Source organism: Camelus ferus, chromosome 20 (genome assembly GCF_009834535.1).
Source record: "Camelus ferus isolate YT-003-E chromosome 20, BCGSAC_Cfer_1.0, whole genome shotgun sequence".
In the NCBI taxonomy this organism is placed as follows: domain Eukaryota; kingdom Metazoa; phylum Chordata; class Mammalia; order Artiodactyla; family Camelidae; genus Camelus; species Camelus ferus.
Window position 1 is genome coordinate 17,107,273 of NC_045715.1, and position 12,706 is coordinate 17,119,978.

The 12,706-nt window shown below is 44.6% G+C and overlaps 1 protein-coding gene across 7 annotated transcripts in view; it reads right to left on the reverse strand.

The window, feature by feature from the left end:
* Positions 1–12,706, reverse strand: part of RIPOR2 (RHO family interacting cell polarization regulator 2) — a 178,133-nt gene that overhangs the window by 62,500 nt on the left and 102,927 nt on the right. The window contains exon 1 of one of the 7 annotated variants that reach the window (XM_032462597.1): positions 12,450–12,684. The exons of the other annotated variants lie outside the window; for them this stretch is intronic. The gene's annotated coding sequence lies outside the window, so the exon portion shown is untranslated. Of the gene's footprint in view, positions 1–12,449; positions 12,685–12,706 lie in introns of those variants that run through there. 7 annotated transcript variants of the gene reach the window in all.

A 12,706-nucleotide genomic window follows, 5' to 3' on the forward strand; every position in this document is an offset into this window, starting at 1 on the left:
CAGAACATTTTCTTTCCTGAAGGCTGTCATTCACATTGTGTGCTTCTCAAACCTCCTCCCAAGACTTCAGAATTGAAAGTACAGAGAACTGTCGAATGTGGGTGTTGAGCACAACTGAATGGGATGAGCAGAATTTGGAATGTGAACTAGGCAATGTCTTTTAAAAATGACACATATTCACATAAGAATGTCTTTTGATCCTCAGGAGGGACAAAAATTTTCTCTGCACCAAAAATACATCATTTGGCAGGATGGGTTTATTGTTTCCGAGTCAGCAGTGTGGGTGTTCCAGCCCCAAGAGCAGATGCCCTCCAACTGTTCAGCTCGGGGTATTCAGAGTGATGAGGAATAGGGGGCAACAGCATGGACAGGTGTCTGGACACAGCCAGTCCCTGCACCCCCTACCCTCCTGCCGCCTTCCAGAGCCGGATTTCAGATCACACTGTGTGCCACAATTAATATTCTCAGCAGGGAAGGCAGTATCAAATTTATCAGTTATGTTTTTGTTAGTACTTCCAGAGTCATGGAAAATGGTTTAAGTGAGAGCATTTGTCTCAATAAATGAGAGGACACTTATAACTTAACACATGTATATGCACATTACACATTTCCTGAGAGTCAGTTCAGAGACAGTGTCATGCCATCCCAGCTCTAATTAATAGAGATTGTCACAGTCAGTGACTTTGTAAGCGACTCTCAGAGACTGTCACAGTCAGTGACTTTGTAAGCAACAGAGAGAAGCAGCAAGTAAGAACAAGGAAGCAGTAGGATCCAGAAGCTTAAACACACGTGCACACACAGACATCCCAACTTGTGTGCTACATGGTTAGGTCATCAGTTCACAGTCACACAGCTGGTGTAGATCTCCTCTTTGGAACAATGACCTCTGCTCAGTTTCTTCTTCTCTAAAATGGGGCTCATAACATACTATGTTGTTAAGTTATTGTGAGGATTAAAGGATGTCAAGTCTGTATAATGCCAGGCACAGAGTGTATACTCAGTAAAACGAATGCCTACCACAACCAACACCACCACCATCATCAAGGTGAAGAATAAAAAGACAAAAGGCTTCACCTAAACAATGGACTTCTTATGTTTTTATCCTCTGTTTTATTTTGCATAATCGAGTTGCTCTTGCTAAAAACTTCAAATCTCAAGTGCTGAATTCTGACACTGTAGTAAGATTACCATGAAGTTGCAACTCAACTGTCTAAGCTGGGTTCCCTTGTGAGGATGTGTGGGAAGGAGGAGTCATCTTCAACTCCTTCTGCTGACCTTGTCAGAAGACAAAATCTGATTAGGGCATGTAGCTCTGTCTTAGAAAAGTTGAATCCCACCCCCACCCCCGGCAAAACAGAGCAACTGAAGGCCAAATATGTACATGTTTCTTTTTCCTCTTCATGAAGTTGCCTTTGCTAGCTCCTTTGGGATCCTTTGGGTTCTCGATGTAGGGATAAGAAAATACGAGTGAAGTCAACAAGCAAAGTGTTGACTTTCATACTTCCCTGCCATGCTTTGGTTTAATGAGCTCGATTTAACCTCCTCTGTAGCTTCCTACATAAGACTTTTTTTTTTTTTAATAATTCATTGCTGGGGGAATTTGCCCTCCGAGAAACTGCTGTACTTGGCATGTCTATCTTCCTGATAGCAATACCTTCAACGATAACTATGTACCCCTTTCTGTCTGGCTATGGGGAAGTACAGAGCAAACCTTGCTGCTCAATTGTAGCATAAATGTTAATTCTTTAAAAAAAAATTTTTTTTATTGAAGGGTAGTTGATTTACAATGTTAGCTTCAGGTGTACAGCAAAGCAATTCAGTTATATATATACATACATATAAAGTTAGAATATTGACTTTCCTCAGCTCCTCTTTTTGAAAGTTATTCTCTTTTTTAAAATTGTATATTATTGTAAACTGTCTCAAATTTTTGAAGCCATGGAGTCTAATTTTTTTTTTTTGGTAAACTTTAACCAAGTCTTACTCTTCTCCCAATGACAATATATGAATTCAAAGAGGCTTTAACAGCTATCTATTGCTTGACAAAAGTCACAAGGATATTTCCATCCGTGTCCACTCATTGCCTCATAATTTGTTCCAGCTGTTTGTTTTGTTTTATTTTTTGGAAGCCACTGGACCCCAGAGGTTCCAGATAATGTGGAAACAAGCGATCATTATTGTAAATCCCCCATACATCTTGATAAAGGAGACAATCATCGTTCCCAATGAATTATTCCCATGAAAGAAATTTTACTCAGGCTAACATAGGGCCCATGAAGATAATTTCTCTTGCACTGATTTGAACAATGGGCATTTCTGGAAAAGAGCAATGGGAGTTAAGTCAGTGAATCAAAGCTTTTGTTCTAAAAATTGTATTCAAATCTAGTCAGTCCAAATTTGAGAACTCTATTTGTGATGCAAATCAAAGGCAAAAAATACTTCTGTTTAACAAACCAATGCAATTTTGCAAATCACACACACTGGTTACCACTTTCAGTCTTTTCTGAGAGAGTGATAGAAGTGTGAACCATGCATGGCTTAACCAGACCTGACACTGTTCATTTTTCTTCAACTGCAGGTAATTATCCTGTATAATTCTCCCATGCATACATTAAACTGCATGAATTAACAATGATCTTGTTTTCCTACATCCAGTAATTAAGACAAAATTGATCAAGGGATACTTTACAGGCTGGTATGGATTAGACAACAGACCTTCTAAAAGGGAAGCAATGACTCCTTTTTTCTCTCAAGTTTGCTTTTTCTCCATTTCTTTCCCCTTTTGTGGGGTTTCCAGATCCCTGAGGCATTGTGAGGGACAGTCGTTTGCAACGAGGAAGGGGCAGGCTCGCTACTGACATGGCGTCATTTATCAGGATGCATCGCTCACTCAGAGGAAAAGTGCCTGTTTCGCTTCCTGATGATCGGGGACCTCTCAACACAGGCACGCTGCCTTCTTAGCTGGAATAATGAACCTTTGGGCTGGATAATGTGAAAAAGCATCTCGGTGATTACAATAGAATCCTGAAGAGACTCGTTAATCCCTAGACATCAACCAAGAATCTCAACCTGAAAACTGCATGCACTGTCTGAGTATCGAATGGCTAAGCGATCTGGAAACCACAACCCAGCTCAGTTACCTGGGAGAACTCAGGCATAGGAAAGATGTTACTAACTGGCAGTTATAGAAACTCTGAATCTGGGGACTTTGTATATTTACATCCACTGCCACAGCCCAGACTGATACCAGATGGCCCCGATTTAAAACTATACTCTGCTCTACCAATTTTGCTGAACCTCAGTTCTCTCATCAATAAATTAGAGATGATAATAGTAATTACCTAGGGGTTATTGTGAGAAGTTCAGTGAATGAATACATGTGCCTGGCCAACTGGAAATGCTATTAAGTGAAGGCTGATATTATTAATATTATTATATAAAACGTTTTTATTTAGATTGGGTGTTTCACTAGGGAAGAGGGGCTTTATGTCAACATGCAATATGAGACACACGTAGACAATCTGTAATTCAGAATTTGAGTTTATTCTTAAATACTGCAATGGCTTCAGACTTGCCTGTGCTCAGGAAGGCTTCGCCTCTGTACCTGAATTCAGGATCACATAAGTTACTTAAAGGGAGAAGATGCAGGGAAAGTCATTTTGCACACAGAATCTACATGCAGGGTCTACCTGGGTCTGTTTTCCCCATTTAGATTGTAAGGGAGTGAGATTTATTTCTTAAATGAAAACTACGTATTCTCTCAATATTTTTTTTCAGTACCTCTAACTCAGTAATTGTCTATTCACATATATGAAAACATTTTGAGTTAATGTAGCCCTTTTGCCTCTTCTTGCTTTGACTGTTTCCTTCCATTCATAGGGAAAGAGCCATTTTGCAACACTCAGAGCCCCCCCCCCCCAATTACATCTGGAAAATATCTTAATGTGAAGAAACACACTTTGAGGATCTAAACAAAAAATAAAATAAATAACCCTCGGAAAAGAAACAGCATATATCATTTCTATCCTATTTTAGGCCAAAGACCATTTGACAACATTCAAAGGGCAAGCTTTTTTAGGGATGTCATGGGAGCCTGCAAAGGGAACAGTTCCTGACCTTTCTCTTCGCATTATCAGGGCAGGTTTCCACTTGCGAAGCACAGTATCAAACTGAGAGCATTAGTCAGGTAATAAGAGGAACTAGTCATGCTTCAGGCTCTCAATGAACTGAGCTTCGAATAGGCCATAATTTGGTGACTGAAGGTGATGGGCAGGCAGAGCAAATCCCCCTCCTTCCCTCCAGCTTAACATTGATTTTGCTCCAAAGGCTAGTTGAGTGGCTATTCTGGGACGGCAGACCCCGAAAGGGAGTGAGAACAGCTCAGCATGAACCCAGCCTCTTAGACAGGCCAGCAGCGTCATCTCCGACAAGTTAAATCCTTTTGTTTTGTTTCCTCATTTGTGAAACTAGGGACATTAATGTTAGTCTTGCCTACATCCTAGGGATCTCTAGTTTAAATGGGACAATGGATGTGATGAAAGTTGTTGAAAACTGCAAAACCCCACAGAAATAGAAGATACTATGGCTTAGACTAATGTATTATTATGCGTTATTTTCAAAGGGCCCTTGAACTTGAACTTCAGAAGCAGTAAACTTTAGGTATCAAGGAAGGAGGTATATGCCAAAAAGAAGTGGTAGAAAAAGAAAAAAGAGCAATCAGTCTGCTGGGGAAGAAGGGATGGAGTTGCATTGTGTGTTAGTCCTTCTACGTTTCATCTCTTTTTCTCCATCTCCTGAGTGAGTCCCTAATTTGACGACATGCCTGAAAGTAAAGATTTGCAGTCCCTCTACCTGCGACACTGAGACAATTCTACTTTCAAAAGACGTTACTGGGATTCTTGCGTATTCACATGGTGAATTAGCCAGTTTGAAATTTTCTAAGTGCTACCAATTCCACTTTCCTAAACCCTCCCCTCAGCAAACCAACCCAAATGTATGATAGTTTGCTTCTGATAGATCCATTAAGAGTGAGTTTCTTAAGCCAATATTCTATAGAAGGAAAAGGTGGGCTTTAGATTTGGTTACCCTACTACTGACATCTGTCATGCATTACCTCACAGTGAAGAAACTGGACAGGAATAGCACAAGACTGTGGTTTTAATTGACCTCTTTTCTGCATCTGACTGTATGGCCCAATCTGGTTATTTATTGCTGTGTGACAAATCATCCCAAAATGCAGTGGCCTAAAACAACAACAGTGAGTCAGGAACTGGGAAGGGCTCTGCTGGACAGTCTGGCTCAGGGTCTATCATGCAGTCAGATGGTGGCTGGATACAGAGCAGCAGGGGCTGGAGGAGCTGGAGGCTGGCCAGGCATCTCTCTCTTCTTGTGGTGGCAGGTCTGTCCACGTTGTTGGCTAGTTGGGCTTCCTTACAGCATGGCAGCCTCAGGACAGTCAGATAGCATACATGCTGGCTGACGGCTTCAAGAGCTAGTGTTCTAGCCAATAACGGAGAAGCTGGGTTATCTTTTGTGACCTAGCCTTGGAAGTCACATTAATTGGGAGACTCACAATTTTAAGGGAAGGGAACATAGATATAATTTCCCAATGGAAACAGTATCAGAGTCACTTTGTAGGAAGGATCTGGAGGGTGGGAGATACTGGCGAGGCCATCTTTGGAAAATGTAGTCTGTTATATAGGCTGACCGTATAAAGCTGTGTTAAGCTGTAGTATGTCAATAATTATCCCTCGGGGGAATGGGGGTGGGAAGGAATAAATTGAGAGTTTGAGACTTGCAGATACTAACTAGTGTATATAAAATAGATAAACAACAAGTTTCTACTATATGGCACAGGGAATTATATTCAACATTTTGTAGTAACCTATAATGAAAAAGAATATGAAAAGGAATACATATACACACACGTATGACGATACATGCTGTACACAACATTGTAAATTGACTTTACTTCAATTAAAAAAAAATCCCTGATACTGACACTTATGTACCAGTACCACCCTGCCAATGGTAGCTAACAGATCAGATAGTAACTTCCAGTTTGGGAAAATGGGCAACTATTCTGATGCCTTCTCCTCCCCTCCCCCTTGTGCCTTAATGACTTAATAACACTTGTTAAAATTCCTAAAAATCTCAAGCATCCAATTCTGTTCTGCCACATGCCTCTGTCCCTCAGAGCAGGATAGTCAAGAGCTGTGCACATACACCCATGGCTCTGCAGGCTCTCCTCTGACCAACCCTCCCCTACACTGCCCCCGGCCCTGGACTTCCCATGGCAGCTGCACTGGACCTATGTGATTGGCACTTGACATCATTCCAACCCCCTGTGTGGTGCCTTCTAGTACTGAAGCCTGGAAGCTGAAAGCAACGTTTCCCAGAATCCCCTGCAGCTCGGATTCTGCACCTAATGTGGGGGGCCTCCACCAGGTGTACCTGCCGCAAGATCTGAAGGCTGAAATGGTGGAGAGGCTGTAGGTATTAGTTTCCTATGGCTGCTGTAACAAATTACTATGAGTTTAGTGGCCTAAGAGGACACACAATTATCTTACAGTTCAGGAGGTCAGAGGTCTGTAATCTGGGCTAAAATCAAGGTGTCTGCAGAGCTCTGTTCCCTTCTGGACACTATAATACATGTCCTTGCTTTTTCTAGCTTCTAACTTGTAGAGGCTGCCCACAGTTCTTCTCTTGGGGCCTCCTGCTCCATCTTCAAAGCCAGCAATGCTGCATCTCTCTCACCCTTCTTCCACAGTTACATGATCATAGCCGGGAACGGTCTCTGCTTTTAAGGACCGATGAAGTTAGCCTGGGCTCACCTGGAGAACCCAAGATAATCCCATGATGCTTGACGTAATCGTATTTGCAAAGTCCCTTTTGCCATGTAAGGTAACATCTTCACTCACAGGTTCTGGGGATGAGGACATGAATTATCCTTGGTGGGGACACATTCTTTTGCCTACTAGGCTATACTTTAGCTTCTGCTGTTGTCACCACTGGCAACCACCTTCATGGACTATCTGGTTTTTCTATAGGGCTTCCTGGCTAGCTGTTTCCCGACTGTTGCAGTGGCAGGTGCATTCTGGAGGCAGCAGCTTCCTAAATCAGCAGGTACTTCTTGATTATCCATCAGGCAGTGACTCCATCAGAACGTGGTAACTTTCAAAGCTGTTCTGGAAAGCTCTAGAGTGTGCTTCCCTGGCCTTCCTGCCAACAATTCCACAAGCCCTTTTATTTTGAATCTTTTCTGCTGAGTGGATTCTGTTGTCTGCAACGGAACCCCAATAAGTATTCTGAGTCCTATAGCCCTGTGTGTGCCCATCCCTCTCTTTCCTAAGCTCCATTTATTGCTGAGGGTGAGGCATCCCCAAGACAACACTAAATTATATTACAATTGCAGAAGATACAGATCATTTCAAAGTGGCTAAAATTCTACTAAATAATTTTATAAATGAAAAGTATGACATTGCTATTCAAGGGTTACCTGGTAGTCATCCTGGAATCTCCATTTAGGATAGTTAACCTTGAACCTCCATCTATCAGTGGGGCCACATTAATTGGAAGGTAGACTGTCACAGTTAAGGCCAAGACCCAAGTCCCTCCAGCCCTTCATGTATAGCAAAAAGTAGGGAAATAAAATGCTATCTTGGGAATAACCTCTCGGGAGTTGCACTAGCTCCAGGAAACTGTCACTTTGGATTTATTCCTCTTATTAGAAGAAGGAAAAGCTGTGTACTCTTTGTGTTCATCTGCATTGCTTTTGTATTTTTGAGGTACCCTCCCCCTCCTGTCCTTGCCTTTCTTCCAAAAGTCCTCCTAGAAGACAAGGACATAAGAGGGCAAGCTTGAGGAGAATGGAATCATTGTTCCTTTAGTTCCTTTCTGGAAATCTTGCTGGAGAAGGAAGAGGTCACTTCCAGCACTAGAGGTGAAAGCTGCAGCATTAAACCCCAAAGACAAGCGGCTTCTACAAGAAACAGTTACCAGACGTTGTTTTTCTCTACACAAGTTGTTTTTTGGAATGATCATCGTTAGCCTGGTTTTAGCACCATCACTATTATTAATAGCCTTCTTTAATAATCATGCCCATCTGACCTTTGCCAGGCATGCCGCCTCACTGTCCTGAACTCTCCTACATTCCTATCTTAAACCTAGGTCACAGGCAGTGAGTTCATATTTGATGCCTACAATTTGCTAGGCAGCACGCAAGCCCTGAGGATCCAGGAATGAACAAAATAGACCTCTGTGCCCCCAGGGGGCTCACAATCTCCCTAAACTTTTTATCTGGTAAGCCTTTCCTTTTCCTTTCCATTTATCTGTAATCTTACAATAGGTGCACAGAGGAGATCTTCACTGATGACTCACACTGTCTACCACTACCAATCGCATCCCTCCTCTCCTGCCTCTGACCTCCCAGAGTCCTTTCTTATTTCTAGGGTGACCAAACCGGAACACTTGTGAGTGTAAGGGGTGCTATTAATAATTATGCTGCAACAAGAGATACACGGCAAACCAAGACATGTGTGGACAGCACTCTGTCTAACACAAATGGGTTCTTCCTCCTTCTCTCCCAGACTGCGCCCTCCCTAGAAAGGTATAATCAATATCTTACACTTTTATATTGAATGAAAACTCTAACTCTGGCCAGATCCCAGGACTTCCCTAAGTTACATAAGCCTGATAACTTGGACTTTCAATACACCTCAGAAATAAAAAATGGCTGTTAACCACTTCATCATATTTTAGGATGCTAAATGGTGTGAAAGATATTTCCTTTGTCTGAGACTCTGCCCTCTGTCTGGCAGAGAGGTCGTTCTGATTTTATGAAACACAACACAGAAATATTGCACCTCATTTGACTTCACTGTTGGAAAAAAAATCTAATTTTCTTTTTAATTAGTGTGATGAACGTGTGAAAACATTCATCTCCTCCACACAGAGCTCATCAATGTCATGCAAACAATGAGCACGATAAAATAAATCAGAGTGGCTTCTCTTGACGGTGTCCAGGGAGGGTGTCCCAGGCATCGGGCCATGTGTAAAATGATCTTTTCTAGATAGCCGGCCACAGTCTGAGAAAAACATCTATTATTTTTAGGGAACATTTCTAACTAAAATGGGATGAGTGTACTATGACCCAAAAAACACAAACCTTGGCCATTCACCCAGAGGGGAACTTGGTGGCCTCAGAGAGGTGATGTGAAAAGGGAGGAGGACATCTGGGTGTTTAGATATTGATTCATTCAGGATCTGTATGTTGAGTGCTTTTGACCAGTTGAATCTACTCGAAGGCCTCCATGTGCACAATGGGGAGAAATGGTCTAGGAGATGATTTTGAAAGTGGAGAGAAACAAAGCCAAAGGAGGGTTCCCTTCAGATGAAAAGGTGCCCCGTCATCATCAGTCTCCATTTCTAAACAGATCTTTCTAATAACCACACGGTAGGGTGTTTAATGACGGCGGCTGTCCAGAGCCATCCCACATCGAGGTTTCCCTTTGGGGAACCAATTATGTGCTGCTGGCCTATCTGTCCCTCCTCTCCCCACCCCCTACCCCAATTCCCTTGCTTCATTGTCTGTTTTCAGCTGGTATTCTTTTCTGGTTGAATGGCCACAAACACAAGCTGTCTATTTCCTCCAGCTCGTGGCGCTCAGCTTGGCAGATGAAAATAACCTTGGTAAGGGAGCTGTTGAGAAGCACGAGGCCCTGCTTATGGCCACCCGGGCAGAGGAGGCCCCAGTGGAAAGTCAAATCCTCCACCGTCCGGAGGAGCATCCATCGTATAAACAAAATGGACTTTCACTCCTCCCACCACTTCCTCCCAAGAAAAGGAAGAAAGTGGTTTTAGACTTTTGACTTCTTTTCAGAAAGGAAACAAGACAGCTTTTAATTTTTCCCCCCAACCCACTGAATGTGGTGAACGGTAAAATAAAACACTGGTTTGCAAACTCTTCAACCCAAGGGACTGTTGTTTGCCTGATGCGACCTTTTAATATGAAACGTGCAGACTGTGCTGCTCACTCTCTAGAACTGCCTTTGTCTGTGTTTTAGTCTCTCCACACTGAGGGGTGAGTCAATAATCCGTTAATTAACTGAAAACATAACAGAGAAGTGACTTGGTTATATTTGGAAGTGGGCAAGTGGTTGGTATCACAGCTGGGTTTTACTCTGGTGGAGATGTATCCATTCAGCAATCTCCGATTTACAGTAGGACACCCGGCTGCCATCAGCGGGACCCCAAGTTAATGGACTTCAATACAAAAGAGTGGAATTTTGATGTGAGTTTAGCTACCCACACCTGTAGATGAAATATCTCCTTCCCAGGCCCCTCGGTTTCTCCAGGTCACACTTGGAAAGGGTTGAGTCCCTTTTCTACTGGAAATAATTTGATTTTGCAGTCAACAAAAGGAAGGAGAGCCATTTCTGGCCTTTGTGTTTGGGTACTCAGAATTCTATGCAAGTCCCTAGCGCACACTTTCAGCTTCTCCTAGCTCTAGCTTGGTGTTTCTTTATATTTATACTGAAGATAAAATATTCAAAACAAAATCCCACATTGGATTGGCAGAGGAGGAGAGAAACAACAACCCACTGGGGGCCTTTTGAAAAAGCAACACAAGCAGTATGTTTTTCCTAAACAGATTCTCCAGTGTTCAGGTTTTCAGATGTTTGGATGCAGCAGCATTTCGGACAGACAAATGTGTCACCTTCTTGGGGAAGAGCCAGGATTTGGCAGTATCTCAACAAAAGGGAGAGCCGGGCACGAGAGGCTGACACTGAGGGCTGGGCTAGGAGGAAGTGGTGAAGAGAGGGGAGGCCCTTTCCTCTAGCGCTGCTACCCTGAGTAGACACACCCCTGCAATTTGTTCCAACAGAAGGATAGCCACTGGCTGCTTCCTAATTAGCCACTGGAGAGTAGCCTGATGATGCTAGTCTAGTTCTTGGAGAGTTCACAGCTGACAACCCCCACTTGGAACAGCAGCTAAAACAGTCTGATAGAGACACAATGGAGGTAGACGGTGGGTGTCAGTGGGCAAATTCAGAGGCTGGTCCAAAAAGGCTGGAGGAGCCAGAGGAAGAGGGGAAATAAGTGAGTAGGGAGATAATGGGGTGCGGTGGGTAGGAGGAGAGGAACATTCTCAGAGCCAGATAAAACTGATAGAAAACAAAAAGGAAGAGATGATTGTGCTCAGATAGCAAAGGGGCAAATGTTCACACAAGATGCCCGGTTCCATAGAGAGCGCCAACTACAGCTTCTATGGGAATGGGATGACGACTGATCACAGTCCTAGAACTTCAACCATGTGCACAGCCGAGCACGTAGGAAGTGGGGAGCAGAAAGGAAAGACAGACCCAACACATTTTCCAAGACAATCATGATTGCTTCCCCCTGACCAAAAGCTTAAACATTTCCTCTCCGTTGGTATCTTCAAAATATCAACCTTTGACGCTGCCAACCTCCCCTCTGCACCACCCCCGCCCTCCTCCACTCCCCTCAACAGAATCCGCCGGGTTAGGGTTATCTTGCTTTTCCACTTGCGCTGCTGCTCCTGCAGGAGCTGTCACTTCGCACCAGGGACTTGAACAGCGCTTCTGCCACCTTAACATCTGGATGGCTTCCGCTTGTCTAATTTCCAACACCTACTGCCTTCTAAAATGAGGTTCGCTACCCGCTCCCCACTACCCCGAGGGAGGGTGTTAGGAGGTTATAGTCTCCTGGTAACAGAGTTGCAGGTGCTTCTCTTTTCTAGACCGTCTCCCAAGCCACAGAAACTTGCAGGGGTGCTCCCGTCCTCAGGTGCATCATCACCCCTCCCCCAGTTTCCCCAGATACAGGCCAGCATCAATGCAACATATTTCTCCTTCTTGCGGCTCCTCCCAATTCTCATCCCCCCACCCGACATTGCAAATTAGGAATTCAGACATGCGAGGAAGAGGCTGGTTCGTAGCTAAGCTGAATCCGGGCAGCCTGGGGGCAAGATAGGACCCTGGAGACCGAGCTGGACTCTGGGTGGGCGCCGAGAGTGCCATAAATCGTTCGGGTGGCAAGCGGCCACCCAGGATCCGCATCCCGGTGCGCTAGCAACCCCCGATCCCCAAGAGAACCGATCCTCCGGCCACGCGTGTCCTCGCACCAGAAATGCTCCAGAAATGCCCCTTATCATCTTCTGGACAGGTCCCTCCACTCTCCTGGGCATCCCTCGGTTCTTCCTGCAAAAGTGTTTGTGCCCCCTACCGCTCAGCAACTTCGTGTGTCTATCCTGTGGGCATCAGAGACCCAAACCCTCCCAGGCGGAGGAAGCCTCGGACGCCCCAGTCCCAAGGGCTCCTTAACAGGCAACATTCATTCAAGCCGAGGACACGCTCGCCACACAGACCTCACCCGGGTTGTCAGTCAAATCAGAAGCAAAAAAGGAAGAAATAAAAAGGTGCACATACCTAAAGGCTCCTTGTCATGACAAGGGGACACGGGGTCTCCAGCTTGGAATCGCAGCTTCCGTGCCAGTGAAATGCCCCGGGCTGCCCGCACCCTCGGGTTCTGCAGACAGCCTGAGCTGGCTCACTCGGGTGAAGGGACAAAGGATCCCCGCGCCCAGGCCGCGGCGGCCCTCCCGCGTCCGCTCCCGGCAGCGGGCTGAAGTTGCGGGGCTGGCAGCGCACAGAGCAAGCGCTGCGGCCGCGCGGGGGGCGGGGGC